Source organism: Pinus tabuliformis, chromosome 2_1 (assembly GCF_031772625.1).
Source record: "Pinus tabuliformis cultivar Carrire ecotype Pingquan chromosome 2_1, CPIR1, whole genome shotgun sequence".
NCBI classification, from domain to species: Eukaryota; Viridiplantae; Streptophyta; class Pinopsida; order Pinales; family Pinaceae; genus Pinus; species Pinus tabuliformis.
The window spans coordinates 866,605,725-866,621,314 of record NC_142299.1 but is presented as its reverse complement, the minus strand read 5'-3'; the positions used below and the strand labels follow the sequence as shown (position 1 = coordinate 866,621,314).

The 15,590-nt window shown below is 40.6% G+C and overlaps 1 pseudogene; it reads left to right on the top strand.

Moving 5' to 3' along the window:
• The first annotated feature begins 2,428 nt into the window (after positions 1–2,428).
• Positions 2,429–3,670, top strand: LOC149203419 (bifunctional D-cysteine desulfhydrase/1-aminocyclopropane-1-carboxylate deaminase, mitochondrial pseudogene; annotated as a pseudogene).
• The last annotated feature ends 11,920 nt before the right edge of the window (positions 3,671–15,590 follow it).

Genomic DNA, 15,590 nt, shown 5'->3' with positions numbered 1-15,590 from the left:
CAATGGTAGGTACAAATATTTCTGATACAAATAATATTCTATCTACATCTTCCACAGTTGGTAGTTTTGGTCTTTAAATTTCTCGACCCTAAACCTACCATCTTCCACCATTTCTCCCACTCAAACCAGGAACCCTTTTATCCTATGAGTTTATCATCCAAATAGGCATTCAGCCCTTATTTCAATTGTTAGAAAATTGTATATTACAGAGAAATGGAACACATAAAATATTGCAAAAACAAAAACAAAGAAAACACATAAAACAAGAGAGAAATATATATATGTGGTTCGCCTAGTTTGGGCTATGTCCATGGAGAAACAACTAGTCCTTTCATTTATGTTATCAATCGAAATGAAGAGATACAACCTACAGAAAATCCTTTGTAATTTCCTATTCTCTCTCACACATTCTCCACTCTCTATCGCTACCATCGATACCCCTGCTAGGGGGGTTCATAAAATTATCATCACCGTGCCATGGACCCCCTTGACGGAGATTAAATGGGTTATGTTTCCACCCCATTAGGAACTAGGGTCCAATGTGACAATTCTTCTGAATAAAGAATATAATCAGGCTCCACACCCAACAATGTCCCACTTGGAGACTTATTATTGCAACTCCACTATTGCTTCATTTGTTGGACAATGCTTCCACTTTGGACCTAGTTGTTTCTCATATTTATCATCATACTTTAAGACTAACTGAAACTAAGCAGAATCTTTGTTTCTCCCTGGTTACAAATTTTGTTAACATATATGCAGGATTTTGACTAGTGTGATTTGTTTTGAGCTTCAACTGTCCATCTTCCAACACTAATAATATGAAATGGTACTTGAGTTGCATATGCTTAGTCTTGGAATGAAATGTCAAGTTCTTTGCAATATCAGTGGCACTCTCAATGTCACTATATAGATTTCCCATCTCCTTCTTGTTACCCAATTCATCCATAAACCTTTCCAACCAAATCATTTCTTTACTAGCCTTTGTAGCAACAACATACCCTTCTTTCGTCGTTGAAAGTGAAACAACACTTTTCATTTTTGAAACCCAACTAACAATTGTTCCACCTACAGTAAACACATACCCTATGGTGATCCTCCTATTATGTCTATCTCCTGCCATATATGCATCAACATATCCCTATAGAGCAATGTTTGAACCACCAAAGCATAATCCTTGATTTGTGGTACCTATCAAATACCTGAGAATCCATTTCACTACCATCCAATGTTTCTTTCCTGGATTGGTCATGTACCTACTTATAGCTTGCACTGCATGTGTAATATCATACCTTTTTCAGACCACTGCATACATTAAGCTTCCAACTACTGATGCATATGGAACTTTAGACATATATTCCATCTCTTCCTGAGTTTTGGGATGCATCTCCTTATTTTGAAATGGCTATCCAAAGGTGTAGTAGTTGGCTTTCGTTTCTACATATTAAATATTTCCAACACCTTTTGTATGTACTCACTCTGAGACAATGTTCATTTGCAATTTTTCTAGTCTCTAGTTATTCTCATACTAAGAATTTGTTTTGCAGCACCCAAATCCTTCATTGCAAATGAATTTTCCAATTTTCCTTTGAGGACATGTATTTCCTGCATGTTAGACCCTACAACAAGCATGTCATCTACATACAATAAAAAAAAATATAGCTACCATCATTTTGTCATCGGCACCACCCCCCCAGGACCCCCCTGACAGCGATTAAATGCGTGGCATTGCTGCCCTGTTAGGAACTAGGGTCCAATGAAATGACACATCTGAATAAAGAAGATAATCAAGCTCCACACCCAATAATATATTATTTCATACATTCATTATTCATCCATTTACTAATAAAAAATTGATGAGAGTCATAACTCAAGTTTGTCATAAACCATGCTTATAACCAACAGAACAACAATGATAGGACAACCATTATCATCACATAATAACCAATATATTTACACCTAATACACAAGAGGAAAAAATAACTTATTAACATATGCAAAAGCCAACTAGGTTAGGAACTTCCACATACCACCCGACCATATTTTGGGTTGTACCAAATCTTTCTTTCAACAAATCACCCCCATGCCATATTCCAAGCATGAATGTGGGACTTACAACAAAATAACCAGGGATTGTTCAAGCTTTATCACCATCCACCAAGGAATTATTAGGCCCAAGCCCTCATCTATATTTCTAAGCTTTACCACAATCCCGCTGTTATCACTGAAAATTCTGTTGCCAAAAATTTTTAGCCTAGCTTAAAGACAGGGTGTTTTCACAGCGCATGAATTCTTTTTTAGCAGTTTCGCAAAGCTACCTGTTTAGGTGGTTTCGTAGCATGCTACGAAATTGGGGATTTGTTCGAGTTTTCAGTGGAGGCCCAAATCCTAGCATGCCTATTGTACAGAGTTTTGCTTCCCTCCAGAAATGCAGATGAGAGCAGTGACAGTGTTTTCAAGGAAGAAGTGCATTAAGCTCGTTTGTAGCAACATAGATTTGCTCAGTGCTCTCCCTGAGACTAATACCTTGAAGATCCTTTCCTGGGACAATCGCTTTTCTCAAGTCAATGAAGTCCTTCTGATCCCAACTCAGGTTAATTATGTTGGAAAAGTAGCAAATATATATGAAGCTGGTTATCGACTAAGTGGTGGTGCATATATCATCTCCAAGTACATTGGGAATTCATGGTTGTGGGATCATGTTCGTGTCAGTGATGAGTTTTTGACAAATGAAATGTATTTGCATTTAAGTATGCGCCTCATGTTCTAATCTTTGTGTATTGACCGAATACAAGGAACCAAACGAGATGTTGAGATTTGATAAACATTACCAGCTGTTCGTGCATTAGTTCCTCCACCGACAGAGAACATAGACACCTGGTTGATATTTGTTTTTCTTTGCCAGAAAAGGGGTTCGGCGTCGTTAATTTCATATAGGATTAGGATGACTCCCGATTGCAAACATTTCGGCTTTAGCAGCGGCTGCCATTGGATTGGTTTTACATCTCCATGGTGCTACAGTAAATTACAGTTGAAAGGCAAGAGCGTCAGAGCGAAGACAACAATGGCTCACGGGCTTCGTGCAGAGCGAGTGGAAGGAGAAGGCAGTTCCGAAGCCTTTCTGAGCAAAGTTTCATACACACCTCCCTCTTGGGCGACAGAGCTTCATCCGATTCCGTCCCATTTCTATTCTCTCGGACATCTCCCTATACCAATTCATCGATGGAATCTTCCGGGCTTACCATCAAACATTGAAGTCTGGATAAAGCGTGATGACTTATCAGGTATGCAACTTAGTGGGAACAAGGTGCGGAAGCTAGAATTTTTAATGGCTGATGCAAAGGCGCAAGGTGCAGATTGTGTTATCACAATAGGAGGCATTCAAAGTAACCACTGTCGTGCTACTACAGTGGCAGCTCGATACTTGAATCTTGACCGCTATCTCATATTACGAACTACCAAGGCACAAGTCGATGAAGATCCTGGCTTGACTGGAAATCTTCTTGTGGAGCGGATGGTTGGTGCGAACATAGAGCTTGTGTCCAAGGAGGAGTATGCACAAATTGGCAGTATCGCTCTTGTCTTACTTGTGAGAAATGAAGAAGCACCGTTAGCGCTGGGAAGGAGCGAAACATTGATTGTGAATTTTTGTGCCCTGTTTGTTCCATAAAGTGTGATCTATTTCCTTTTTGGAAGGAAAAATTAGAAAATGCATCTGACACAAAATCCAAAGATACTCTGCAGAAACATCTCAAATCTGCAATCATTGTCGTGATGGTACAGAGAGAAAAAGGTTAAAGGCCTTGCACTGCAAGGTTCTAAAAACACATGAATCATTAGAGCAAAGCACATGCTCTGATTTGCGGCAGTTGTTGGTTTCTATTTTAGAAGATAAGATGACACAGAAGATGTCAAAGAGTATTAATGGCTTCTTAGAAAAAGAGCTACAGATTAAGGAAATTGAGTTGGTTGAGGGACTACAGTTTGTTAAGGTCATTCAGGAGGATGAGACAGAGATAAAAAATATAAAAAGGGCATCGATTTTGTGTGCTTCAGTTCTCAATAATTATGTTAGGCCTAAGCTTGAGGTGATCTTTGATGAGGAAAAGAAGGTAACCCACTCTAACCTTATGAAGGATACAGAGAATGTGATTCTGAATCCCAGCATAGCAAAGGTGAAACTGAAGAATGGCAACAGCAGCTATTAAATTTTGTGAGGAGTTTAGAGGAAGACTGTGTTTTTTTTTTAAATCACACAGCAGTTTCGTAGCGCGCTAGGAAACTGCTGTAGGTGATGTTTTCAATGCAGAATAAATAGTTTGACCAGGAGTGTTAGAAGAGAGACACCTATACATCAATATAGCCTACAGCTCATCTGGAGACATGGTGTTTGGTAGCAGCGTTCCATACTTTGAGTTATTAAAGAGTTGGGAACATGCTGCTACATTTTCGAAGGATGGTAGGAGACAGGGACCTTAAAAATAGGTGTTTTGATCCTGATGAGAAATGATCCATCAGCGCTTACAGGTATCCAAAGTCAGCGTTCCTTGCATCTGTAGCTCAATCATCTTGAGCCTAACCAACAAAAGACAGCTGTCAAAGATCAAGAAAGGAATCAGGCATACGAGGAGATGAAGTTAGAGTTTTAGTGTGATTAGGACTCTTTGTAATTACAGTTCAATACTTTATGTATTTAATGAGTTTGTTTAAAAATAGATAAGGGTAGTTAATGATAGGTCATCGAGCTCCCCTCATGCTGGAGGAGGAGACTCAAAGTAGTTTAGTTTGTTTTCCTATATATAGTGAAAACTCTGATGTAAAGGTGGTTGGAGTTTTATACAAAAAACAGAGTTTTTATATTGACTGATGTAAAAGACTTTTGACAGTAATAGAAAGATTACTTTTTTCTTCTCAAGATTCATCTTGTGTTTAAATGCTCATAATATATATGGTTTTGTCTCTTCCTTTCTGTTTTACAGCTCCATAGATGTGCAATCACTCTGAATTCACCTAGTGCTCAGATTTCCTGTGTATGTTTATGAGCTGAGGTTCCTTTGAGAAATGTTTTGAGTGTTTAGACATTATATGCCTTGACTTCCATGAATGAGTAGTTGATAGTTTACTGCAAAGGTGCTTGACTCCATGAGCCCAATGGAAGAAATCTTGTTTTGTTGTTCCAACCAGCTTATTTCTCATGTGTTGTTTAAAGAGTTAGCCATCTTTCCTGGTCATTAATCCATATTCATAATCTGTGAGAGAGCCCTCTCAGGTTAGGGAGGCTAATCCTTAGCCAAGAGTCTGGTTTGAAATAGTTACATAAAGTCTAACTGATTAGCAGCCATCAGTACATGATTTTGTGATAACACCCGCCAAGGAATTCCTAGGCCCAAACAAGAAACATACACTACGAGGCTTTACTGAGATCCCACCATATATCGGTCCAAGGATCACTATGCATATATAAGCATGGATGTCTCCAGATCTCTCCACCTAAAACGTGAGGAATTTTTCACTCTCCACCTCTAGGCTTTACTGTATATCCTACCATTCACTGGTTGAGGATTCTTATGCCTAATGATGGCATACATAATCAGGATTTACCATAATCCCATATTCATCAATATAGGGATTGTGAGGCCTTTTGTTTCTCCCCTAAGGCCACCCCACTCATTTTTGAAACCATTCAGAAATCCATCTCAACCAAGTAAGAGAAACCCCATCAAACCATGGATATTAAGAAATGGAAAGGAAAGGTTGAAATCATTGTCACACCTAAAAAAAACCATGCCAATGATAGCAAGAGAACCAAAAACACACATGCATGTACCATTCATGCAAATACGAGCAAGGAAATCACACATGCAACTCGATACATGCAAGTAATCCTCTTGTAGTCGCTTGATCCAACTTTTCCTTCCTTGATCTTTGCTTCCCTTTTCTTTCTTGTCCTTCCTTTTCCTTCCTTCCTCCAATGCTATAGTGCTCCAAGAATGCTCCAAGTGTCCAAGAGTATGAAAGAGTAGAGAGAATAGAGAGAGAGCTCCAAAACCGAATTGAAAAAAGGTTGTGAACTGATCCTCAGAAGCCTTTTCATTAATAAGGCCTCTATTTTCTTCAATTTCCAATATTTTCCTTAATTTTCCTCCTCACATGCACCCTGTGACCTTTCATCTTTCTTTTCTCCTAATTTCCATTATTTTCATAAATAAAATGCCAATTAATGTCTCTTTGCCTTCACAAATTTCCCTTAGCCATAATAAACAAAATAAACACCCACACTAGGATGTTTTGCCCAACATTCAGCTTGGAATAAGTGTCCCATGATCTTGGTTATTATTTTTCCTTTATTAATTTTATTACATAGATTTTTAACCTGGGACTATTAAATTTACTAATTTTCACCTCATCTCCCCTTGCTATAGGTTTGAACACACCTTGTCCCACCTAGTTAGGTTAACTCATCCCAAACTACCTTGGACAAAGATTTCCCAATCCTTTGAGACATTATTCAGGGCCAACTATATCATCTTTGTATCTCGAGGAACTTCCCCAATGGCTACAATTTGATCCTAGATTTCTTGAATTCTGGTGAGAAAGGGATCAATGATTTCACCCTTATGCATCCCGATGTTCCTCATATTTTCTTTCAAGAAAATATTACATTTCTCAGAAGGATTTTGATATATCTATGCAAAAGCATCCCACTTCTCCTTGGTTATATTCTTGGCCGATATATGCAAGACTATATGGTCCTGAACTCCATCCAAGATCATTCGCTTTACCTTAGCCATCTCCTTCTTGAATTCCTTCAGCTGGTCTGCATCAGTAGGATCTACCACAATGTTCTCTACATATTTCTTCAGACCATGTTCATCAAGGAGAAAGGACATCTCAGCCTTTCAAATAAAAAAGTTGGAGGCACCATCCACTCTATCTTGATCTCTCAGCCTGACTATGGCTATCTTTGCAAAATATTAAAACTCAAAATATCCTCATGTTTTCCTACTCAGCTACCTATTTTGAAACTCGCACTCCTTTCTGAATGCACAAAACTACTCTGTCTACCTCACTCTACCTTTAGCTTCTTCCTGAAACTATTCACTTGCCCTTTCTGAATGTCCTTTTCTAGAAACTGGCATGCAAACTATAATCCCAACAACTCGAAGTAGCTAGTATGGAAAACTCACACAACCTTATACAACTGGAAAATTATGGATCTCCTCCAGAAAAATAGAATTATATACCCTCCAGCAATATCTGGAAATTCATCCCTCTGTGTGTGCACTTTCTCTTTCACCCAACATTGATTCTACTCTAGCAAACTGCTGCAAAACCCTTTGTGCCTAGACAAGGAGATTTGCTATGCAAAAATATGATATGCTTCACCAAAATTGCTTCCCAAATTCACTACTACCTACTGGAACTGCTACTGGGCTTTGGAAATTTTTCCCGCCACCTGCACTAAAAAAATCGAACCCCAAGCCTAGCAGTTCGAACTCTCTGGCCATCCTTTGTGCAAATATGGAAAGTGCGCTACCAGATTCTACCTGAATCTAGACAATTTCTTTCTTCCTCTTTTGATTTTCCTATCTGATTAAATTTCCTTTGATACAATGTGAATAATCCTCAAAAAAGCAGCACCTGGAAATATTTCTTCTAATTGATAAATTAATTAACAGTTTATTTTATTTGTAGCAAAATAATGAAACATTCACACTGCAATTTATTCACCAAAATAAATACTACAGAAGATAAGATGGAGTCTGATAAAATACTGACACACACACAAAAATATAACACCATTGTTTTTGGAAAAAAAATCCCTGGTAAAACCAAATGTGGGAAAATCGACGCAGTAGCTGAGGGTTTTTATTACTAAGCAGCAATGAGAAAATTTTGAGTACAACTAGATGCTGAAATATGGCAATCCTCTAGAGAACATACTAGAAAAAATTTAGTGAGGACTTTTCCTCACCCTACAAGCAATCCTGCCTCAATCAAGCCACTCGAGCTAGCACTCCAACTACTTCTCTACAGGCCCTGCATCATTTCTACGCAGGCCTGAAACTCATTGGCTCAGAACTTCCTCAAATAAGCTACTCACTGATTGTCATTGTTCTAGAAGCCTCTTGATTGGCCCTCTGGAATTTCTCCTAGCCACTAGCACCTAAAAGGACCCTTCCTCCAGCTACATCAAACTTCCCTCTAGAGGATATTGTGTAGCCCTAACACAACCTCTCTTCCTCTCTATAAGATACTCTCTGGAACTGGAAAACTTCCTCCAAACTCAATGTCTTTTCCCATCTCTATCTTTGTGTCCCCTCTTTGGCTTGAACTCTTCCAGCAGAATGCTACTATCTAGAAAATCAAATTTATCAAGGAAACTCAACCTCAAGTGTATTTCTCCATATACCCATAGATCTCTTCTTACAATCTCCAGTTGGGACTCCAATGGCTAAGATTAAAATTTAATCAATGGTAGAGATCATTTCCTAGTCAATATGTGTGAGTTTCTAGATGAATATTTCCTTCCTCAATTAATTGTTGTTAGTTAATCATTTTCCCTAAGTTAGACTTAGGAAAAAAAAATTATTGATTAATTAACTTAATTAATGCATTTCTAGGTGGATTTTTATAAAAAAAAAAAATTGCGTTCTGGAGTGCTAGTGTTTCTTAGCCTCTTGGAAAATTGTTGGGACTATAACACCATCTGATGCTACAAAAACTAATAGACATTCCAAACATCTAGCAAAACAACCACCTCTTTCTTCAATGTGAACAAACGATTGAACATCTTAACATTTATCAATGTCTTTTGATATCCCTAGTGACCTAAATATGGCTTGACATGAAACTCCCTCAATATAAGCTTCTTCAACTCACTACTATCTAGAATATAAATCATGTTCATAAATATGACCAAGCCATTTGTCGTCAAGTGATACTCTTCATCCCTATCACCTTGACCTTGTTGTTGCAACCTCTACTTCAGCTGTTGGTGCCTATCATCATGCTTCTCTTCCTGCAAGGTCTACTCCTGCAAATTTATCCCATAATATCTCACAGTTGAAATATGATTTACATGCACTCTCCAACTGAGGCCATCTACAACTCGATTCTCCTTGCACTGAATGTACCTAATCTCGAAAAAAACTCACTAAGAGTATCCAAAAATATAGCTTGCTTACCATTCAGATTAGGTTGGTCAAAAAACTAACTTAGTCCACTGTGATCACTCATCATAATAAACCCCCTACCAAGAAGATAATTCATCCACATATTCAAGGCATGAATGATATATATCAACTCAAGATTATGAGTCACATAGTTCTACTTGTGCTCATTCAACTTCCTTGACTCATAACATACCACCTATCCTTCCTGCACCAAGACTCCACCAATTCATTTCTTGCAAGTATCTGTACATACTAGAAACTATTTATCAAGATCTACAATCTTCAAAACTAGAGAATTTGCAAGCAAATGCTTCAATTGCTCAAAGCTAGCTGCACACTCGTCAATCCATTCAAAATTATTTCCTTTCCTCTACAAAGATGTAATAGGATAAGAAATTATTGAGAATTTCCTAATGAACCTCTTGTAATAACCTTCTAGTCCCATGAATGATTTGACCTCATCACATTCCTAGGAGCTAGCCACTTCGTGATAGCTCTAATATTTTCCAAGTCAACTACTATACCTTCCTTGGAAACAACATGCCCCAAGTAATGAATCTGAGAATAAAAAAAAACTGCACTTACTAAGCTTGGCATACAACTGATGCTCTCTCAACAATCTCAACACTACTCCAAGGTGCGTTGCATGCTCCTCCTCATTCTTGGAGCATATCAATATATCATCAATAAACATGATCACAGACATGTCCAAGTTAGGGCAGAAAACATTGTTCATCAAGCACATGAAAGTGGTTGGAGCATTAGTAAGACCAAACGAAACCACCACAAACTCATATTTCCCATACCTCATATGAAATGTGGTCTTGTAAATGTCTTCTTATTTTGATGAGCACCTGATGATATCCTAAACTCAAATAAATCTTTGAAAACATTGTTTTTCACTTAAACTGATCGAAAAAATCATCAATTTGAGGAAAAGGATACCTGTTCTTCATAGTCACCTCATTCAACTACTTGTAATTAATGCATAACTTGAGATTACCATCCTTATTCGTTACGAACAACACTCGCTCACCCTAAGGCGACACACTTGGCCTTATGTATCCCTTATCAGGCATTTTTCTATGCTAAAAATTCAATTCCACCAACTTTGGAGTGCTTGTCCTATAAGGTGCCTTTGATGTCAGTGTTGCTCCTAGGACCAACTCAATAGAGAAATACACTTCCCTATGAGGTGGTAACTCTAAGATCTTTGCAAGAAACACATCCTGAAACTGGTACAAAATAAGGTACCTCTTCAGGACTTCCTCATCCTCCACATCCTTCCATATGTCACTGGAAATATGCACTGCAAACAATACACACCCCTTCCTACAATCGTGCTTAGCTCACATGTTTATAACCATTCTCACTAATGTAGGATTCTTTTTTCCCTGTTAGTTTCTCTTCTCTCCATCATCATCTAGGCAGTCAATAGCCTTCTCATAGTATTTTTCCTTGGTCCTCTGAGTAAACAACTGATTGTTGGGTCACAGAGGGCCCGCGTAATAGTTTTGGGGCTCAAATCCCGCAATTTTGGGAAAGGTATGGTAAGGAATCCACGAAGTGCACAGAGCGCGAATTATAAATGAGTCAAGTCAAATGGTTGTCTGCCCAAAAATAATGTAAAATAATAAGAAGTGAGTCGGCATGCCCATGGTCCACGGACCATGGGAATGTATAAATAGAGCAAGGCTCTATTGATAGAAGTCAATTTTTTTAGAGAAGTCTCTGTCTTGGGTCCGGGTATTATGGTCGTGAGAAGACAGTAGTTTTTGCGTCTGTAAGTTCGAGTCAAGGGTGTTGGGTAGGAGATAGAGGCTCTGCAGCTGTGTGCACAGAGGCCTGGTAGAGTCCGCAGCTGTGTACGCGGAGCCCTGCAGCTGAGTGCGCAGGGAAGATCTGGTTGTATTGGCAAAAGAATTGAATAAAGATAAGTTGATCCTGAAATACTATGTTGATTCTGGAATATTGTGGATCTAGTTAATTTATGGCTGATATATCTGTTTTGATATGTGCGCTTATGATTATGTTCTAAGTTTATGCGAATCTATAATGTTTCTAGGTGCATGAACTGGTTATCTCTATTAAATGTTTGCTTAAAGACTGTAAAAAGTAGATCTGATAATAAGTAATAAGAAACTACTTGGTTCTGAATCTATGCGGAAGCAGAGTGGCATGAGGCCACAGAATGATGCGCAACCCCTTCAGACCACATCAAGACATACCAAGGGTGCGGAAACCTAGTTCCAGCACACTCCCCTATTACCTCGAGTGAGATCCCAATCCACGCTCCGTGGGCTGTTGCCGAAAAGGCCGATAGCTATGGGATTTGTTTGGCTAAATAACTCTTCCGAACCTGGGTCAGGGCCCAATAAGCCAACAAATGGTTCCATTGCTGAGACCGAAATCTGCCTAAGGGATGTTTGATGTTTGGATGCTAGAACCCTACAAAGAAAGAACTTGAAGATTGGCTAGATCTGAAGCTTCATGAGTTCGTGGTTCAAGAAAACAGAAATCCGCAGATATTAGAATAATAGTGGTTAGATCGTTACATATACATAGACATCCATGATATCTTCTTCATGCCATTATCAATAGAGTTGTACGAGTAGATCGTGAGGTTAGCCGACAGCATGGGAAGGTGCAGACTAGATCAACCTATTGTATGGACTCTAGAATTGGTGCGCAAGTTAGAAGACTCTGATGACAAAATCCCACGCACAGTAGATCACTGGTTGAATTGGGTAATAGGAGGGTTTATCACTGAGTTTGCGATAGACAAAACCGTGAGTTATAGTGAAGCAGAAAGGCACTTTCTCCAAGGACTGCTGGGTAAGTATATCAAATCGTTGAATACTTAGATTAAGATGTTGTTGTGTGAAAAACAGATTATGCATGTTTATTGATGTCTGGCGTAATGCAGAGCAGAAGAGGTTACCAAGGAACCGAAGGATTAGAGGACAGCCCTCTGATTTCCATTTTGTGAGAAATCAAGGAAGAACTCGCAGGGTTCTCTACGAGGCACAGTTCGGTTGATTGGGTGGCACATCCTGTTGATACCACCACCATCCACGCCATCACCTACTTCACCTACATCAAATCCATCTTCACCAACTCCACCTCCGCCACCACCGAAGGTTGGGATGGCGAGCGCAGTCAAGTTGCTGGTATTTAAGGGTGTAGGAAATGAGGAACCAGGTTAGTTCTAGTTTGTGGTAAGGGCTGTATGGGAAGCCCAAGGCATAATGGATGATAACATCAAAAAGGCTACTCTGGTTAGCGTGCTGCAATACTGCGTGTTGACGTGGTATATAAAGTACTCAAGCAATCATCCGAATGTAGGAATAATAGCGATCCAGGACACATTGAATAAGGAATTTGGTCAGCCAAAATTAGAGACAGAGTTGGTCATTGGGTTCAAGGAGATCACAATGTTACCTGGCGAAACCCCATGGGAACTAGATCAGAGATTGAAAAGCACAATTCGTGAGGCTAACATGACACTAACAGATGCGTAGCACTACGTGTGGTTTGTGGCATCTTTGATACCACATCTGAGGAAGGCGCTATGACAGCAAAAGATCTCAACCTAAGCCGAAGCATTAGAAACAACAATGAGATTACACGAAACCCCAATACAGGATCCGAGGTTGGGAGTTCAGCAAATCCATGCGTAAATACAAAACCTATGCTTAGAGATGTGAAGTTTGAAACAAGGACAGGTGCCTCGGTCAGAAGTGCGCGAAGAGGTGTGGTGTATCAAATGTAAGGGCTAGGGCCACGATAAGGATCATTGTCTGGTATTTGCGAACTATATGGCGGCAGGGGGACCAATACCATTACAACCAGAGGTACAACCAGGGCCAAGCGTGACGCCCACACTCTGGTGTGCGATCTGTCAAGTGGGAGGAAAGCATGCCATAGACAACTGTCATCTATTACAGAACCTGAGACAACCCCCCCCAGTAGTTATTTTGCAAATTTTGTAAGACAATTGACCGTGATGAAGAAATTGCCGAAGTTATGAGTTGTTGATGGATCGAACACCTACTTATAGGATGCAGATGGAGGTGCATGGGTAGGATCCCGCCATAGCAATAGCATGAGGTGGATTTCAAGGACGCGGATGGGGGCGAGGGGGAATGGGACTCAGACACGGATGAGGACAATTAATTTGCTATAATTGTGGAGGACCGGGGCACTACGCGTGTGATTGCATGAACCTGACCAGAGCTTGTTGCCCATACTGTTACCAATTTGACCACGAAGTAGTCGACTGCCCCACGCTAATTGCTCATATGCGGGAAAAAGGGGTGCTTCTAGCTACTCCCACTCAGAACGTCCAAATGATGAAGGTTGAACCATGCGCAGAAGACCCTAACATGAATATGATGCTCAGAAGTGGTGCAACTACGGGAGAAGATAAGGGGAAGCAACTAGAGGAGGATGCATGGGTTCGCAAGGCTCCCACAAAACAACCAAAATTTGATTTGGAGCGCGCGAAGGAAACATTTATGGAAGCCAAGAAGAACTTCACGGAAGCTTCTACCTCAGGTAGCAAGGATCAAACAGAGTCAAAGAGGGATAATTCTATGCTAACTACCTTCTTAGAGACATGCATGAAGATACTACGGGAGACCAAAGCAGTGAAGGGACTGCAAGAGTTGATAACTAGGTGCATAGGATCAGATGAACCTCGAATGGTCCAGAAGTTGGACAAGCATGCATTGCGAACTGGGCAGGAAATGCGATTGACTACCTAGATTGGGGATTATGAGATGGATCAGGTTGTTCTGGACTTGGGGTCAGATGCGAATGTCCTACCTAAATAGACCTGGGAGCGCATGGGCAGGCCCGCACTACAATGGTCTCCTATCCAACTACGGATGGTGAACCAACAAAAGATCTTGCCTATGGGAAGACTACAAGGAGTTACAGTAGACATCGACGGTGTAAGTACACAAACTGATTTTGAGGTCTTAGAAATTGTGGATGATAGTAACCCATATCCTTCATTGTTAGGAATAGATTGGGCAACGGATATGAATGGAGTCATCAACCTAAAGAAACGAAAAATGATATTCGAGAAAAAATCTCTCTGCATAGTGGTTCTGCTAGACCCAACTGAAGGGGCGCGTTATATCGAACCAATGCACGATCAGGGTACTGACAATGAACTAGATTGTATCTACGAGATCACAGTGTAGGATCAGAACTAAGTGAATCTGACAGTGAACGGAAGAATATCATGAGACCATGACAGTTCCTGCACCTCGGACTCAGATGAAGAGATTGAGTGATGGCAGAATCGATTGCATGACGTAACGACACTAAATTGTAATAGGATGGTTAGGGAGTGACCAGTTGATGAGGATGCCACAAAGGAGGAGGAGCCAATCGACCAATGCGAAACGAAGAATCTGAGACAAAAGCCACAGGATGCCCCTGCAGAGGCACTATGTGCAACAATTGCTCACAAATGAAGTATGGGTTAGAAGGCCAAACGGGGTAAGCATCCATCGCCAAAATAGGCTACAGGTGTATGTTGTGTAGATACCCAACCTACAATCCGACAAATCCAGGAGGGGAGCACGAGGAAGGATGCACAGCGACCGCCCGATAAAACGACCCACTGGGAAGTTTCGGATAGCACGGGTTCGATGGGCCTATACTGGTAGGGAGGTGAAGACGAGATTGGTAACAATAAGACAAGAGGGAGCTCAGAGTAAGCACAGTAATAGTAGGCCTCACGAAATCACTGAACCATGGGCGCTGCTAAGAAAGGAAGGCACGCTAGAGGAAATCAGCAAGATGAAAGGTAGCGATGCCTACGGAGGATGCACGCACCTGTACGTAAGGGAATTAGGACCAGTCAAGGTTCCCACAGAACCAGAACGAGCCACAACCCTACTATCATGGTTGTGCCTGCACCTACGGGAGGATACACCCCGCACAACAACGCACGAAGAGATAGCAGCTATAGAGGTACTTGAAAGGTGCTCGTAGCCCGAGCTAGTAGGAAAGCTGAGACATCACACCAGGGGTGTGACCACCTAACTAGCTGGAGAGAGCACAGTCTCAGTGCCCCAAGTAGTTGAAAGAAGGCGTGGGACTATAACCAAGTCTGCAAGAGGCCGGCGCGGAAAACAGGTTCTGTACAGAGTGAATTGGTCCCCAAGATTGCAGCTACATAAGAAGGGCTGTGCTACTACACGGAAAGTCCAAGAGGTGACTGTTAACACCTCTATTCTTGACAAGAAATTTGAGTTACGGTAGGGAGGAGCGGGCGGCGGCCCATTAAGACGGGAGTTCCAAGTTAGATACGAAAAGATCTGCCACCCAGATGCCAGTACTCAACTAAAAGTGGAAGGAAAAGATCCATTCAAAATTACGTGTTCCTATAACAACCTA